Below are 15,192 nucleotides of genomic sequence, written 5' to 3'. Positions count from 1 at the left end.
GCAGGGTCTTGTAGATGACATGGAGCCAGTGGGTTTGGCCAGTGGGCCAGCCAACGAGAGCGTACAGGTCGCAATGGTGGGTAGTATATGGGGCTTTGGTGACAAAACGGATTGCACTGTGATAGAATGCATCCAATTTGTTGAGTAGGGTATTGGAGGCTATTTTGTAGATGACATCGCCAAAGTCGAGGATTGGTAGGATGGTCAGTTTTACAAGGGTATGTTTGGCAGCACGAGTGAAGGATGCTTTGTTGCGAAATAGGAAGCCAATTCTGACTTAACTTTAACTGACTTGCCTAGTTAAATAAAAACATGATGTAGGTAAAAACAGTCAAATGTAGTGCTTGATTTTAAAATGTATGCATTAATGCATACATGGCTCTCTCTCTGGGAAAGTCATCAAAATGGACAAATTTAATGATATTAAATATCAGCCTAAAATATCGGCCATTTGACCCCAAAAAACAGGTATCGGCGTCAGCCCTAAAACAATCCATATATCGGTCGTTCCCTAGTATGTATCCAATTCCCTACATTGGTGAGAGGATGCACAGTATAATCCTGTGTGTAAAAACTAGACAAGTATTATTAAAAACAATATTTCTGGGCTGAGAATGGAAAACAAACACCATGCAACGTGTGATTTCCCATCTGGAAGCCATCAAACCTGTTCATGAATCACCTGTGGAAGTAGACCGTTAACACTACATGTTGCAGTATACTTTCGAACCTGAAAAATATATATTTTAACTCAAACTTTATTTCTGCCAAATGCTAGTCTCTTACACAAAACCTGGTGTAAAATCTCTTACTATCATACTGTCTCCTACAATTGGATATCACAATGCAAAAATGTTCATATTATCTAGATAACTCTTACCATTAGAATGCATTGACTGGACGTCTGAACAAAGTTGATTATCTTAGTGCACTCGCAGATAATATTGCTTATTTTAAGCTGAAAATGGCTTGATTACAAGTCAGAGTATCTTAAAAACAAGACAGATGATCTTGATGCATTTTCTGGGTAGGTAAAATCAACTCAAATCAAGTAAATGCATTTTCTTGGTGAGCGAGATCAACTCAAAACAACACATTTCTACTTAAGATAATTCATCTTGTTTAAAGATATTCTGACTTGTACCTAAGATCACTTATCTTGGTAGGACGTCAAGTCAGTGCTCCCGAGTGGCGCAGCGGTCTAAGGCACTGCATCTCAGTGCTAGATGCGACACTACAGACACCCTGGTTTGAATCCAGGCTGTATCAGAACTAGCCGTGATTGGGAGTCCCATAGGGTGGCACACAATTGTCCCAGCGTCGTCCGGGTTTGGTCGGTGTAGGCCGTCACTGTAAATAAGAATTTCTTCTTAACCTGTATTTAACTAGGCAAATCAGTTAACTAAAAAATACAAATGAATTCTAATGTTAAGCGATATCTAGGCAAGATCAACCTTTTTTTGCATTGTAGGTCTATGTAATGTGAAGAACACTGTCATAATATTATGTCAGGAGAACAGAGTCATAAAACTCTCTCGCACGTATCTGTGCTGTCCTTCAATACATTCTCTTAAAATCTTATTCACCACTACACCTCTCAAGCAAAATTATGACAATAACCTCTACACACAATGTAATTATGCCAAAGTATTAAAGGCAAAGGCCGTGTTCGAAGGGCAGTGGTTTATGTATCTATTTTGCCACCGTGTACTGTGCCTTCGCCCTGGTGGCAGTAGTTTATCATGTATACAGCGAAGGTGACTGTGGAACACCAGCGTGTCATCTGGCCACACGCTGGATGCGTTTCTCCAATGACCTCACCCAGTTCCCCTCATCATTTATGCATTGCTCCTGTCTTTTAATATCAACTTCAATTATTACCCGATACAGCCAGGTTGCCTAGCACCGGGATACAAAAGCATCATTGCCTGGAGAGAGCAAAGCAATGGCCCTTAATATTGCTCTGAAATTGGGTTGCATCATCACCATTCCACTGCAATTTATGACACACATCCGAATTATCAGAAATATGGCGATGATTACAGGCGTTTTAATTGTAATGCTTTGTGTCAATAGAAATTACTGTGGTGTAGCAACACTACTTTCAGTATTGTTTGGTTGAATCTAATGTATTTTGTAATATGGCAATATGGCATATTAATGCAATACGTTTGGTTAAATAATAAATACAGTGCATTCAGAAAGTATTCAGACCACTTTTTCCACATGTTACGTTACAGCCTTGTTATAAAATGGATTCAATTGCTTTTTTCCCTCAACAAATTACACAGAATACCCCATAATGACAAAGCAAAAACAGATTTTTCAACATTTGTGAAATTGTATTACAAATAAAAAAATTGAAATATCACATTTACATAAGTATTCAGAGCCTTTACTCAGTACTTTATTGAAGCACCCTTGGCAGAAATTACAGCCTCGAATCTTCTTGGGTATGACGCTACAAGCTTGGAACACCTGTATTTGGGGAGTATCTTCCATTCTGCAGATCCACTCAAGCTCTGTCAGGTTGGATGGGGAGCGTCGCTGCACAGTTATTTTCAGGTCTCTCCAGAGATGTTCTATTGAGTTCAAGGCCGGGCTCTGGCTGGGCCACTCAAGGACATTCGGAGACTTGTCCCAAAGCCACTGCATTGTCTTGGCTGTGTGCTTAGGGTCGTTGTCCTGTTGGAAGGTGAACCTTCGTCCCAGTCTGAGATCCTGAGCGCTCTGGAACAGGTTTTCATCAAGGATCTCTCTGTACTTTGCTCCGTTCATCTTTCCCTCAATCCTGACTTGTCTCCCAATACCTGCCGCTGAAAAACATCCCCACAGCATGACGCTGCCACCACCATGCTTCACCATAGGGATGGTATTGGCCAGGTGATGAGCGGTGTCTGGTTTCCTCCAGCTGTGACATTCAGGCCATAGAGTACAATCTTGGTTTCATAAGACCAGAGAATCTTGTTTCTCCTGGTCTGAGAGTCCTTTAGGTGCCTTTTGGCAAACTCCAAGCAGACTGTCCTGTGCCTTTTACTGAGGAGTGGCTTCCGTCTGACCATCAGGTTTTTTGTCACCTCTCTGACCAAGGCCCCCCTGATTGCTCAGTTTGGCCGGGCAGCCAGCTATAGAAAGAGTATTGGTGGTTCCAAACTTCTTCCACTTAAGAATGATGGAGGCCACAGATTTCTTGGTGACCTTCAATGCTGCAGAAATGTTTTGCTACCCTTCCCCAGACCTATGCCTCGAATACAATCCTGTCTCAGAGCTCTACCGATAATTCCTTCGACCTCATGGCTTGGTTTTTGCTCTGACATGCCCTGTCAACTGTGGGACCTTATATAGACAGGTGTGTGCCTTTTCAAAATCATTTCCAATCAATTGAATTTACCACAGGTGGACTCCAATGAAGTTGTAGAAAGATCTCAAGGATGATCAATGGAAACAGGATACACCTGAGATCGATTTCAAGTCTCATAGCAAAGGGTCTGAATACTTGTGTAAATAAGGTATCAGTTTTACATTTTTAATACATTTGCAAAAATTTCAAAAATTGTGTTTTCGCTTTGTCATTCTGGGGTATTATGTGTGGATTGAGGAGGGGGGAGGAGTATTTTATCCATTTTAAAATGAGGCTGTAATGTAACAAAATGTGGAAAAAGTGAAGGGGTCTGAATACTTAACGAATGCACTGTATTACTACCGTCTATAACAACCTGAAAATCTTATTGTTTGAGGGGGAGGTATGGATTTTCATGAACCCCCTGACCAGCCCAGTCTCGGTGGGATCAACTCCATTTGCTTATTAGCAGAGACTGATGGATCCTCCTTGATTCCCCCTGAAGTGTGGAGTAATGGGGTTCATATCCACTCTCTTTTCTTCTTAAGGGAACCATCTGACATATCCATGCTGTACAGCACACCGCGATAGCAACCCAGCAAATCTGTACTGCGGCTCCTATGTTACTCATTTGTGCTACATCAAGCTTTCACAAAGGGGCCAAACTACTCTCCTACAGTGAAAGCACGGGGCAACTAACAGGCCTTGAATGTACACTAACCTACAAAGCAAAAATGCTTCAGCACCAGGTCCTTGTGGGAAATGAGCTCCGACAAAAGAATAACCTCCAATCCGACAGGCAGGCAGCATCTACAGAGTAATTCTCTGGTTCTCCAACCTTTAACCAGTCTGCTGTTATACATGGTGAAATAATTAAAGTCCTAGCTGTGTTGCCGAGACACGGCTCTTGTTGCATTGCACCGGGAGCAGCTATTGATTTCAGCGTGTCTTCTGCCTCACAGAGTGTGGCCCTGCAAGCTAAAAAGGAAACACCATCAATGCACAAATAAGCCTGCCCAACAATATCTTCTATTGTGTTTGGATGAACCAGAGCGGCACAGCAGTAGTTCAGACCCTTGATATTTCTGCCGGGACATTTAGGGCACAACAGGATGGCCAATGGCCGCCTTTGATAGCGCTAATTGAACACTTCAGGTCTGGGCTCTTCCATTTGCATAGAATTAGAGGTAATTGCATAATTACTGTTAGTGCCATTTGCTTGTGGCCAGTCACTTACATTGGAGAGTGGCAGTGTCAGTGAGGTCACCGGAGGTAATACACTTAAAACAAGGCCAAAATGATGACTCTGCGGATGAACTGCAGATGCTGAGGCTGTCCTAATATGGACACCGTACACCTGTATGAACCTAGGGAGGGCAGGAAAGGACAAGAAGCAGACCTGGCCATAGCCAATGCTCCAAAAGGATAGCTAACAATCTTATCCCTCGATCGTGATTCAGCAGCCAGCTGAGCATAAACAGAGCAGAAAATGCAGACTTCATAATGCCATTGTCCTTCAGCTGGTCTTGTCTAAGTGATAATGATTCAGCTAATGAAAATGGAATAAATGATGTATGTTTCTCCGTCAATACAATTAGCCTCAAGCTGTTGTCACATTTCCGCCCAGTTTAGTAGGTCTAGTACAGACGGCACATGAAAATAACTTGACTGAGGGGTTTGGGGGGGTCGGAATGCTCAGGTTCGAATCATTTCATGTGTATTTTATTCTTTCCCCCATAATTGCTGTCATCTGTCACCACGCTCAGGACAGCTTACAGAACTCCATTTAGATCCCTTCCTTCCTGCTTCTTAGTTGTTGTGCAAAGCATTCTGGGTAAACGTGAGATAAATCCCTCCAGTTTCAAAGAGAAATAAGGAGTGTTGATAGGTAGGCCTCCGTCTCACAGATGCCTGTACTTTTATGACGGATGACATGAGGACGGAAGAGAGAAAATGATTTCTCCGATAGATCTGGGAATTTAAATTCCTGCCCCCTTCAGTCGCGGGGCTAAATCCGTCGTGACGGGTGATAACTGAAACATGCTTGAACAGTCGGAAATGTGGTTCCAGAGCTATGCCGAATGAGCGTCTGTGAGATGAAGCTTATCTCACGTTCTTTCGGGGGATTCCACACACTTAGCAAATTAACTTTATACACATGCAGGTAAGTCAGAACTCCGACTGTAAGCGTTTCTCTACAACGCGCGCAGTAGAAATCATTCCCCAGCTGTCTGCTACACAGCAGGGCTGCTGCAGGGCCTTGCTTGGATTAGACTCCAGTGGGAGAAGCTGCCTTCCTTCCCTCCCATCAAAGTGCTTCTCACTTCCTCCAAGTTGTCAAACTTAGCCTGTCTTCAAACTTTCAAGTAGTTACACAACAGAAGGCTCCCTGCAAATTGATGAAAGCTCAAACTAAATCAGCTCTGCATAAAGATGTACGTTGAAGATATTACTGAAGTTATGGAACAATACTTATGAGTCAAAAGTTATGGCAAAACTGACAAATATACTGAATACAATCTGATCAGAAGTTTTTTTTCAACACATCAAAACAAACTTTGTATCACATGTTTTGACATGTAGCCAATAAACATGTCACCACTGATTATAGTAAACTGATTATACACTACCTTTATTTGATATCTGGTGAACAACAACAACACTACTGGCCAATAAAGTGTTAAGGCAAGTCGTGCAAGCTGATATGCGCAAAGTTTTATTTACGATAATAGATTAATATATTTTTTGTTTCCACATGCCAGCAGTTTTAATTTGGTGTTATTTTAGTGTGGAACTGTCACTTAATCTGAAAATAAGCCTACAAAACAGAAATGTTGCTGACACATCAGCAGAGATATGAGAGGTGGGCTTAATCGTGCAGCCCAGGAATTGTATAAACAGAGACGTTTCTTATCCTATACTAAAAGAGAGTAGGGGAGGTGAGAAAAAGAGAGAGTGAGTGTAAAAGAGAGAAGGAGAGGGGGGGTAGAGAAAGGGAGGGAGAGCGGTAACAAGGGAAGATTGACGGATGAGTGTGGGGGAGATTTAGTGGCCTGTCACCCCCCAGCCCAGGCAATGCTCATACCCCACGACCACTCACTGTGTGTGTGTGTGTGTGTGTGTGTGTGTGTGTGTGTGTGTGTGTGTGTGTGTGTGTGTGTGTGTGTGTGTGTGTGTGTGTGTGTGTGCGTGCACCAAGGCAAGCAGCAGGGCTTGCCAACCATCTCCCTTCTCAACTGTTGACAGGTGAACACGGAACAGGACAAAGTCACCACCAAGGACAGGTAACCTGCAGCGACATAAAAAGTAACCTAGACCAGACAACGGGGTCATCTATTCCTGCTTCCTTCCTGTTCACTACACACGTTAGGCAACGAAACAGGTCCTGTGACCAGACAACTTTCACCTACAAAACATGTGCAGTATTCAATTACCAAACATGAACATACATCTATCCTGTCACCTGCTTGGAGTTTCATGATTTTTTCAAGACTACTATTAATGGTATATTGTTTTTGTAATTATGAAGGAACCTTGCTTGAGCTAAATTAAGCAGAGACGACAACCACGGGAAGCCTTTGACACGTGGAACTGTAAGATAACACATCATAGTAAAGGTCTGTGAGTGTGAATTAAAGGACTGCCACATCTGTTTACCTCACACTCAGGGAGAAGCTCATTCACCTCTAGCAGGCATAAACAAATAGACCGGCAACAGGGCCATAGTCAGGTTCTGAGTTTTAGTGACGTGCGGAGGGGGATTTTAATAAAGTTGAAACTCATTTACAGCATTTCGATGCAACTCTAAAATGCTATTTGGAGAACGGCAAAAACAAGCAAAAAACACATTGGTTGCTGTAGCTTCATTCACCTCAGTCGATCTACACACTCATAACCTATTATGTAAATTGTTGGTCCCATGTTTCATGAGCTGAAATAAAAGATCTCAGAAATGTTCCATATGCACAAAAAGCTTATTTCTATCATTTGTGCACACATTGGTTTACATCCCTGTTAGTGGGCATTTTTCCCTTGCCACAATAACCCATCCACCTGTCAGATGTGGCATATCAAGAAGCTGATTAAACAGCATGACCATTACATAGGTGTACCTTGTGCTGGGCACAATAAAGGGTCGCTCGAAAATGTACAGTTTTGTCACACAACACAATGCCACAGATGTCTCAAGTTTTGAGGGAGCGTGCATTGGCATGCTGACTGCAGGAATGTCCACCAGAGCTGTTGTCAGAGAATTTAATGTTCATTTCTTTACCATAGGCCACCTCCAGTGTCGTTTTAGATAATTTGGCAGTACGTCCAACTGGCCTCACCTGTGGCTTCTTCACCTGCGGCTTCTTCACCTGCGGGATCTTCACCTGCGGGATCATCTGAGACCAGCCACCCAGGCAGCTGATGAAACTGAGGAGTATTTCTGGCTGCCCAGTTGTGAAATCCATAGATTAGAGACTAATTAATTCATTTAAATTGACTGATTTCCTTATATGAACTGTAACTTAGTAAAATCTTCGAAATTCTTGCATGTTGTATTTATTTTTTTTGTCCAGTATACTTACATAATTTAATTATTATGCTTTAAATGCCACTTCTCTCTCCTCTGAAACAGTCTCGGCCCACCAAATATCTGGACATCCTGGAAACAAGAGGTTGTAAGTATGATTCAATTTGTCATTCAGACACCATTATGTAAACAAATGGGCCACGCTAGTGTGTTGCACATTGTGTGAACAACCTTGTGATTACTGTAGCTTTCACCTTGAACCCAAATGATCATAACAAAAGCAACAAGCTTGCCTGGCCTGCTAGCTACAGCCATTCTCCCAGACAATAGGAAGAGTCTGTTGGCTTGGAGCCCGAGTCTCAGGGAGGAATTCAATACAGACATAAACCCCCCTCTTCATATTATGTATTGATTCTCTCTGGCTTTGAGCCTGTCTGTAATTTATTCCATGCAGACTGATGCAAAGGGACTATACTCAATCACAAGAATATTATAACATACATTTGGAAAGGGGGGCTCATAACAATCAATAAGAATCATACGATGGTCTCGCTCCGCTCCAGCCTTATGGAGTAGGAGCAGAAGAATGGAGATAGGAGGAAGGCAGCCAATGGTGTGATTATAGAATACTCTGACCCTGAAGGCCACGGGGTAAAAAGGTCAAATCCCTTGGGGGGGAGGAGGGGGAGGTTGTTGTTGGTCTGCCCTCAAGGAATGCACAGTACTTCAATCACTTAAAATAGTCATATATGATAAGGGCATGTATAAGGCCACTGAACTGTGTCCTTCCTCTAGTATCAATGGAGAATATTCCTCCTGTAAGATCCTCACACCCTGCCAGTAACCGCGCTTATACACTGTTAGGAACAGGAATGTGTTTGCCAAGCGGCGCAGAACAAATATTCATTTAACTTATGCAAATAGGCACAAAGAGTAGATTCATTTTAATAATTAAAAAAGCGACAGCTCTGCATGCAACAGATTGCTGGGCTTGTGAACTCGCCGCGTCTTGCCCCTCCCTAATTATGAACCACAGTCTTGTGTTTTGATGAGGTAGAACAGAACCTGTGAAGCATGCACAGCAATACAGGATACGCCGTAGATCACAACGTTCGCCCGTAGAGACGATAACAATCTTCACACCGCTCACTGGGGCAGCGTTGATTTCTGCCGTGAACAATTTCTGCTGTGAACAATCTCCTCCCCTTTCTTCTTCCCTCTCTCCACTTCCACACTATCTCCCTATACAATACCATTACATGTAATTGAATGTAGAGCCACAAAAACATGTGCACAGGCAGCGGGCTTTACGCCGAGGTAATAAACACGGCAATCCGTTCACCTCCTTATCCCCCCCCCCGTGCACCTCCATACCCCCCCCTCCTCATCTTAGAGGTAGTGGAGGTGGTATTCCTCAGAGCAGTTCCCTGTCAGTAGGTTTTACTGTCTCCTCCAAGAGGAGAGCGGTATAGAGAGGGGTTATCTGCAGGGCCAGTGGAGAGGTAACACAGGAGGACAGGAGATAAGTCTGTCTGTCTGTAGGGGGTGAGGCTGTGTAGTTTTCAAACCCGCTGCTGTGTTTGTGAACAGGACTCTTCTTCACCCCAGTCATACACAAACACTCTGAAGCGTTTACATTGTTAGTCATGTCGCAGACGCTCTTACTCAGAGCGAATTAAGTGCATACATTGTCATACCGGGTCCCCCGTGGGAGTCGAACCATGCGACAGGCGCACACAAAGATACGCTGTTTTTATGAGTGAGTTCATGTTTATGTTCTTACTCAGTACTGTCAACTCTTTGCACTCAGCACCTCTTCCTATTTCCACTCAGCACTACAACAAACACTGCAGCAGTCATGAATGAGTAGGAAAGTGTATCTATAGGCTTGCGTTGTTGTTATTATTAGCGGCTTGGGTCTTTTTTAATATTGGGGAACATTTCACTTTCTCTGTACATGGGACTAACAACAGGAACTTGTGCATGAGGCGGAAATAATGTGGTGTGACTCGAGTTTCACCATCATCTGGAAGACAGTGTCCCTTAGTGGTAAAAGGGAGAGCGGAGGGACCCTCTCCGCTGAGACTAACTATCAGATGCAGGCACCAATTATTTAAATGTATGATCACTCAGCTGTGCTTCACAAGTAACACAACAACAGATATATTACCTGTGTGATCATATAGCCTACCTCAAATGTTTAAATATATATATATACTGGACAATAATTGGTTTATAATTGGTTAATGTTGCATAGGCTTATGTTTTTTTAAGTCATACAAAAAAAAATCTGAGAGGTAGATCTCGGCTTGCATTTTGACTCAAAGTGATCTTGACCGGTGTGGAGTAAACAATCAGAGCTGCAGTAGGCCTGAATGGAAATAGACTATTGCCATATATGTATCTGTGCCATTTACTTTGAACTGGACTGTGTTTAAAGCATGAATGGTCGTTAGTAGATGCACTTGTTTTGAGATCAAAGCGAGAGCTGCATGTAGCCACGGGTGCACATTTTGTTATTAGCCCAGTTATAGATCATTTGTAGTCAGAAATGGGGGAGTGGTTGCTTCCTACAAGAGCACAAAATGAGTGCATTTCTAGACATCTTTGAAAAAGTAAGTCAGGTGAAGAGCTTTTTTTTTGGTCTTAAAGGGGCAGTGTTGTATTTTGAGACAGGCTTGAATAAGCTAAATAGCCAAAAGGTAGAGGGTAGCATTATTGATCTGATTCTCTGTCATAACAGTACGATATATGGCCAATGTTAAAACTGTAACTTAAAGTCGGTACAGCCTCAGTGTTCACAGTAAACATGCACTGGAAGTTGCACAGAATTTTCACAACGTTTTTCACAACCACAAATCTCAGCAGACCTGAGATTTGCTCAGTGCAGAAAAACATTGCACCTGACCGCACTGGTGTCCAGCGTAATGCCATTGCTGCACTGTTGATGAGAGCGTGCTGAGAGATGACTCTAGCTCAACGGGCAGCAGCCCTCTTCCTGCTAATGCCTGGGAAACAAAACGCTTACTTATGTAGACTCCCATTCAGGATCGTTACTATCAGCAGCATTACCAAGATTAATTTGACAAATACATTTGCTTTGGTAGCACAGCCAGCCCCTTTCTCACCACCAATACTTGGGATCTAGTGTTTAATGGCCTCCGGCATTAGATCTGCTGATCAGACATTTGCATTATAAAGCAACTCTGTCAGTGGTGCAAATTGAGAAACCATCCCATTTGGTTTTATCGTTCTCATCCATTTTCCTGCTCATTTGAGAGAGCACCATCAACGCACCAGCAGCAGCAATCCTATTTGCAGGACTGTCTCTAAACGTTCCCTTCTGGTCTCTTAGTGGTGTTTGCTTATTTGTTTGAATGCCTTTTGTGGGACCCAGCAGTCAAATTATTAATGATAACAAATGGCCTTAACATCCACTCCGGTCTTATCCATCCTTTACAACTGCTAAGGATTTTTTTTACACTAGCTCTAATACGGGCTGTTGTCTTAAATCAGGGTAGGGAAAGGGAAGGGAGAGGGCAATTCCACAGTAACAGATTGATGACACTCAGATTGTTCACTTTATAATGTATGCCAAGTTAAACAAACCATTTATGCACAAGGACAACTGAAAATGTTACCCCCAATATATATTTTTTTACCTGAAGAACAGTGCAGATGCTAAAGTTTGGTAATAGAATGGCTGCACATACAGTCAAAACTGTTAAACATAGTCCTTGTGTATAGAGTTGTATGGATTCACTTTGCGTTGGTTTTTTGTTTGACATGAAACATCTGAGACCCAGCATCACTCTGCTACTGTGGAATTGCCTGAGCCCAAAATGCTAATCTGCTAATTTAGAACATGATCTGGCATTAGGCCGAGATGGAGACGAACAAAGGTTGGGTGAGAAACTGCAGTGTCACCACGTGAGTCCACTTTTAGCCCTCCTGCATCAAGTTAATGTATTTATGTGCTGATCCAGCCGGGGGAAATGTCCTTGAGTGCCGGACTTATTAATGGGTGAGAAGTTCCACACTTTATCCCAGCCAGAGCTGCTTAGAAGCACACGCTGGGGATGTGCCCCAAATGGCTGCCTATTTCCTACTTATAAGTCGTCCACTGTATAGGGAATAGGGTACCATTTGGGATGCAACCTGGGCCTGGGCCTTGATCACCCTGTGCCAGAGCAGGGTCCAAGGACCTCTCCACAGCAACATAAGTCATAAATCAACTCCGCTTTGAGGTCATTAATATGGCCATACAATAGGGCTGTGAATTGCTAGGGACCTCACCATACGATATTATCATGATACTTACTGTAGGTGCCGATAAAATATGTATTGCATTCTTACAATTCTATATTGCGATTCGATAATGCGGTCGTAACATTTTGTCAACCAGTTATTGCCATGCAAAAGACTGCTGGTCCGCACGGTAATTTACTGATAATTAACATAAGTTTAGCATCTCCAAGCCTCCACTCATACAAGCCGCATTACAAGCAGCTGATGCACGCCTTTGGAACATCTACATTTAAAAAGTCTAATGAATCAATTTAATATACACCATCATAATAATTTATTAGCTATTTTAGCCAGGTCTAAAGAAACGGTATGATTTGAAGAAAATGTATTTCAGAAGAAGATAATATGAGTTGGCCTACTGTATGTTATCTGGCTAGGCTCCACGCCATAGGCTGCAAGCTTTTTCATTTAGCTGACAAGAAATACTTATAAGAATGTATTCTATCGTAATAAGAATATAACTGATCTTAGCGGAATAAAATAGTATATTTTTCCCATTCCGGAGCGTGCATTTGAAGTGGCTATATTGAGCACAACAATGATCATTTGAAACAGGTCCTATCCGCTAGATTCAGAGTTATTTGGCAACATTAGTTGTGAATGATACAAACCTTAGAATGTCTTAGAAATTAAAACATGTATGGGCTGCCTGATGTGATAATAGCCTATTGATGATTTGAGAAAACTTTGCGCTGTGTTCCTTACCTCAGACTGCACAGCTGTTCTCTCATCAAGTGATCATATTTTCACCCATCAGACTATTCTCAATTTAATCTGGTCTTTACTAATATGTCAAATTAGTATTCTTTTGGAATGGCCCATTATCAAATGGGCAGCGGGAAAAAGACATGTCATCCATATGACTAGTGAATGGAGGCCACGCGCTTTCCCGCTGGTCTGTTTCTCAGTGATGCGGAGTAGGCTACTTATGTTTTATAGCAGAGCTCTGCTTAACATGAGTAGCTGAGAAATAAATATAAGAACCTTTATTTCACTCCAATGCTCTAGCTGCGCGACAGGTGATATTCCGCTCAAACTCTGGATGCCATGGGCTCTCCAACCCTGTTCCTGAAGCTACCCAGTGTTTAATTTGGGGAACCAAGTTTAAGTCTGTTGGGCAACATCGATAGTAACATGTTTTCGTAACGAGAGATATTTCACTCAACTGTTGAAAGCCCCTCTGCGCGCTCGAGAAGGGAATAAAGGAGAGAGGGGAGGAAATGGAAACGCATGGTGCCGAGATATTCCGTATCGCTAAAGGTAATGTGTCACCCAATTAATTATGACAATAAAAACAACACGCCCTAGTACTAGGCTATTATAAATTCACTATAATTGTAGGCTAACAGTAAGCCGCCCTGCACAATCAATGAACCAACAGCATCGCCTAGGGCTATACATTATCTCCCAGACTCATGGATAGAACGTCTGGAGCATAGCATAGGGTAACCTCTCCATCCAGTATGAATACTAATACAGTCCACACTCAAAGGCAATTACTCAAAATGGGTTTAATTTTGGAGTATAGGCTAGACCAATTATGTACCAAAGACCTCTTAAATCCGTTTTGTGTTAGGTTCTTTTGCCATGCATAATGTGTAATATGTGGTAGGAGGAGATTCGCCTGACTCAAAGGTGACGTGGAATTTCACTGCAGTAATGACTTATGACTGCCGGTGTGATTTTTTCATATATTTTTTTCATTTAACCTTTATTTAAGTAGGCAAGTCAGTTAAAAACAAATTCTTATTTACAATGACAGACTACACTGGCCAAACCCAGACAATGCGGGGCAATTGTGCACTGCCCTATGGGGCTCTCAATCACAGCCGGTTGTGATACAGCCTGGATTCAAACCAGGGTGTCTGTAGTGACGACTCTAGCACTGAGATGCAGTGCCTTCGCCCGCTGTGCCACAGGGGAGCCCATTTTTCCCCCCATCATTACCTAACATTTATGTAGCATACCACATTGTAACAACAATCGACACGTATGGACACACACAGCTAGGAAATGTGATTATTTTGCTAATTGTATTTATGCATTGCAAATTGATAATCAATATTTTAATAAACACTGAGTATACAAAACATGTTCTTTCCATGACATAGACTGACCAGGTGAAAGCTATGATCCCTTATTGATGTCATTTGTTAAATCCACTCGATCAGTGTAGATGAAGGGTAGGAGACAGGTTCATTAAAGAAGGATTTTTAAACCTTGAGAACTTTGAGACATGGATTGTGTATGGCCAAGACAAATGGGCAAGGCAAAATATTTAAGCGCCTTTGAACGGCATATGGTAGTATCCCGTGTAAAGAACTGCTGTGTTTTTCACGCTCAGCAGTTTCCTGTGTGTATCAAGAATGGTCCACCACCCAAAGGACATTCAGCCAACTTGACACAACTGTGGAAAGCATTGGAGTCAACATGGGCCAGCAAACCTGTGGAATGCTTTCGATGCCTTCTAGAGTTCATGCCCCCCCAAAAATGAGGCTGTTCTGAGGGAAAAAGGTGGCGCAACTCAACATTAGGACGGTGTTCCTAATGATTTGTACACTGAGTGTATTATCAATACATGAACTTGGATTGATCATTTATTGTGCTATAAACATTAAAGTAAAAATACGTTTTGAGGTCAGAGATTCTTCAGATACCATTACCAAGCCATGACATAGATTGCTCTCGGATTTGAATATTCCGAATAAGTATCACATCAATGAGTTGGCAATTGCAGCTCACTCTTGCAAGACAAGACTCTCACACCTGAAACCAATGATGCCATAAGCCAATAGATCATAACGCGCCAGGGAAAGCGCTAGAATAAATTGCAATAACCTTTCAAAAACTAGCAGCTTTTAAAAGTATTAATTTCTACTCCACATAATTGGATAGGACACCCAGGTGACCGGTCAATATTTTTTTATGGGATTGCCCTGTCAGGAGTGAAGATTGTCTTTGGAGGCAGAGTGATCGTTTAGTGTGAAGTGACAGTGAATCTTGGAAATGGGTCTCCTTAGAACAT

General features: G+C 42.3%; 1 protein-coding gene across 2 annotated transcripts in view; it reads right to left on the bottom strand.

Annotated features, from left to right (window-relative positions):
- LOC118386802 (heparan sulfate glucosamine 3-O-sulfotransferase 5) overlaps positions 1 to 15,192 on the bottom strand; it is a 68,106-nt gene that overhangs the window by 31,101 nt on the left and 21,813 nt on the right. The window contains exon 2 of one of the 2 annotated variants that reach the window (XM_035774649.2): positions 7,915 to 7,991. The exons of the other annotated variant lie outside the window; for it this stretch is intronic. The gene's annotated coding sequence lies outside the window, so the exon portion shown is untranslated. The remainder of the gene's footprint in view (positions 1 to 7,914; positions 7,992 to 15,192) is intronic. 2 annotated transcript variants of the gene reach the window in all.

This window comes from Oncorhynchus keta, chromosome 8, assembly GCF_023373465.1.
Source record: "Oncorhynchus keta strain PuntledgeMale-10-30-2019 chromosome 8, Oket_V2, whole genome shotgun sequence".
In the NCBI taxonomy this organism is placed as follows: domain Eukaryota; kingdom Metazoa; phylum Chordata; class Actinopteri; order Salmoniformes; family Salmonidae; genus Oncorhynchus; species Oncorhynchus keta.
The sequence above is the reverse complement of the archived record's forward strand: the minus strand, read 5'-3'. Positions and strand labels throughout refer to the sequence as shown.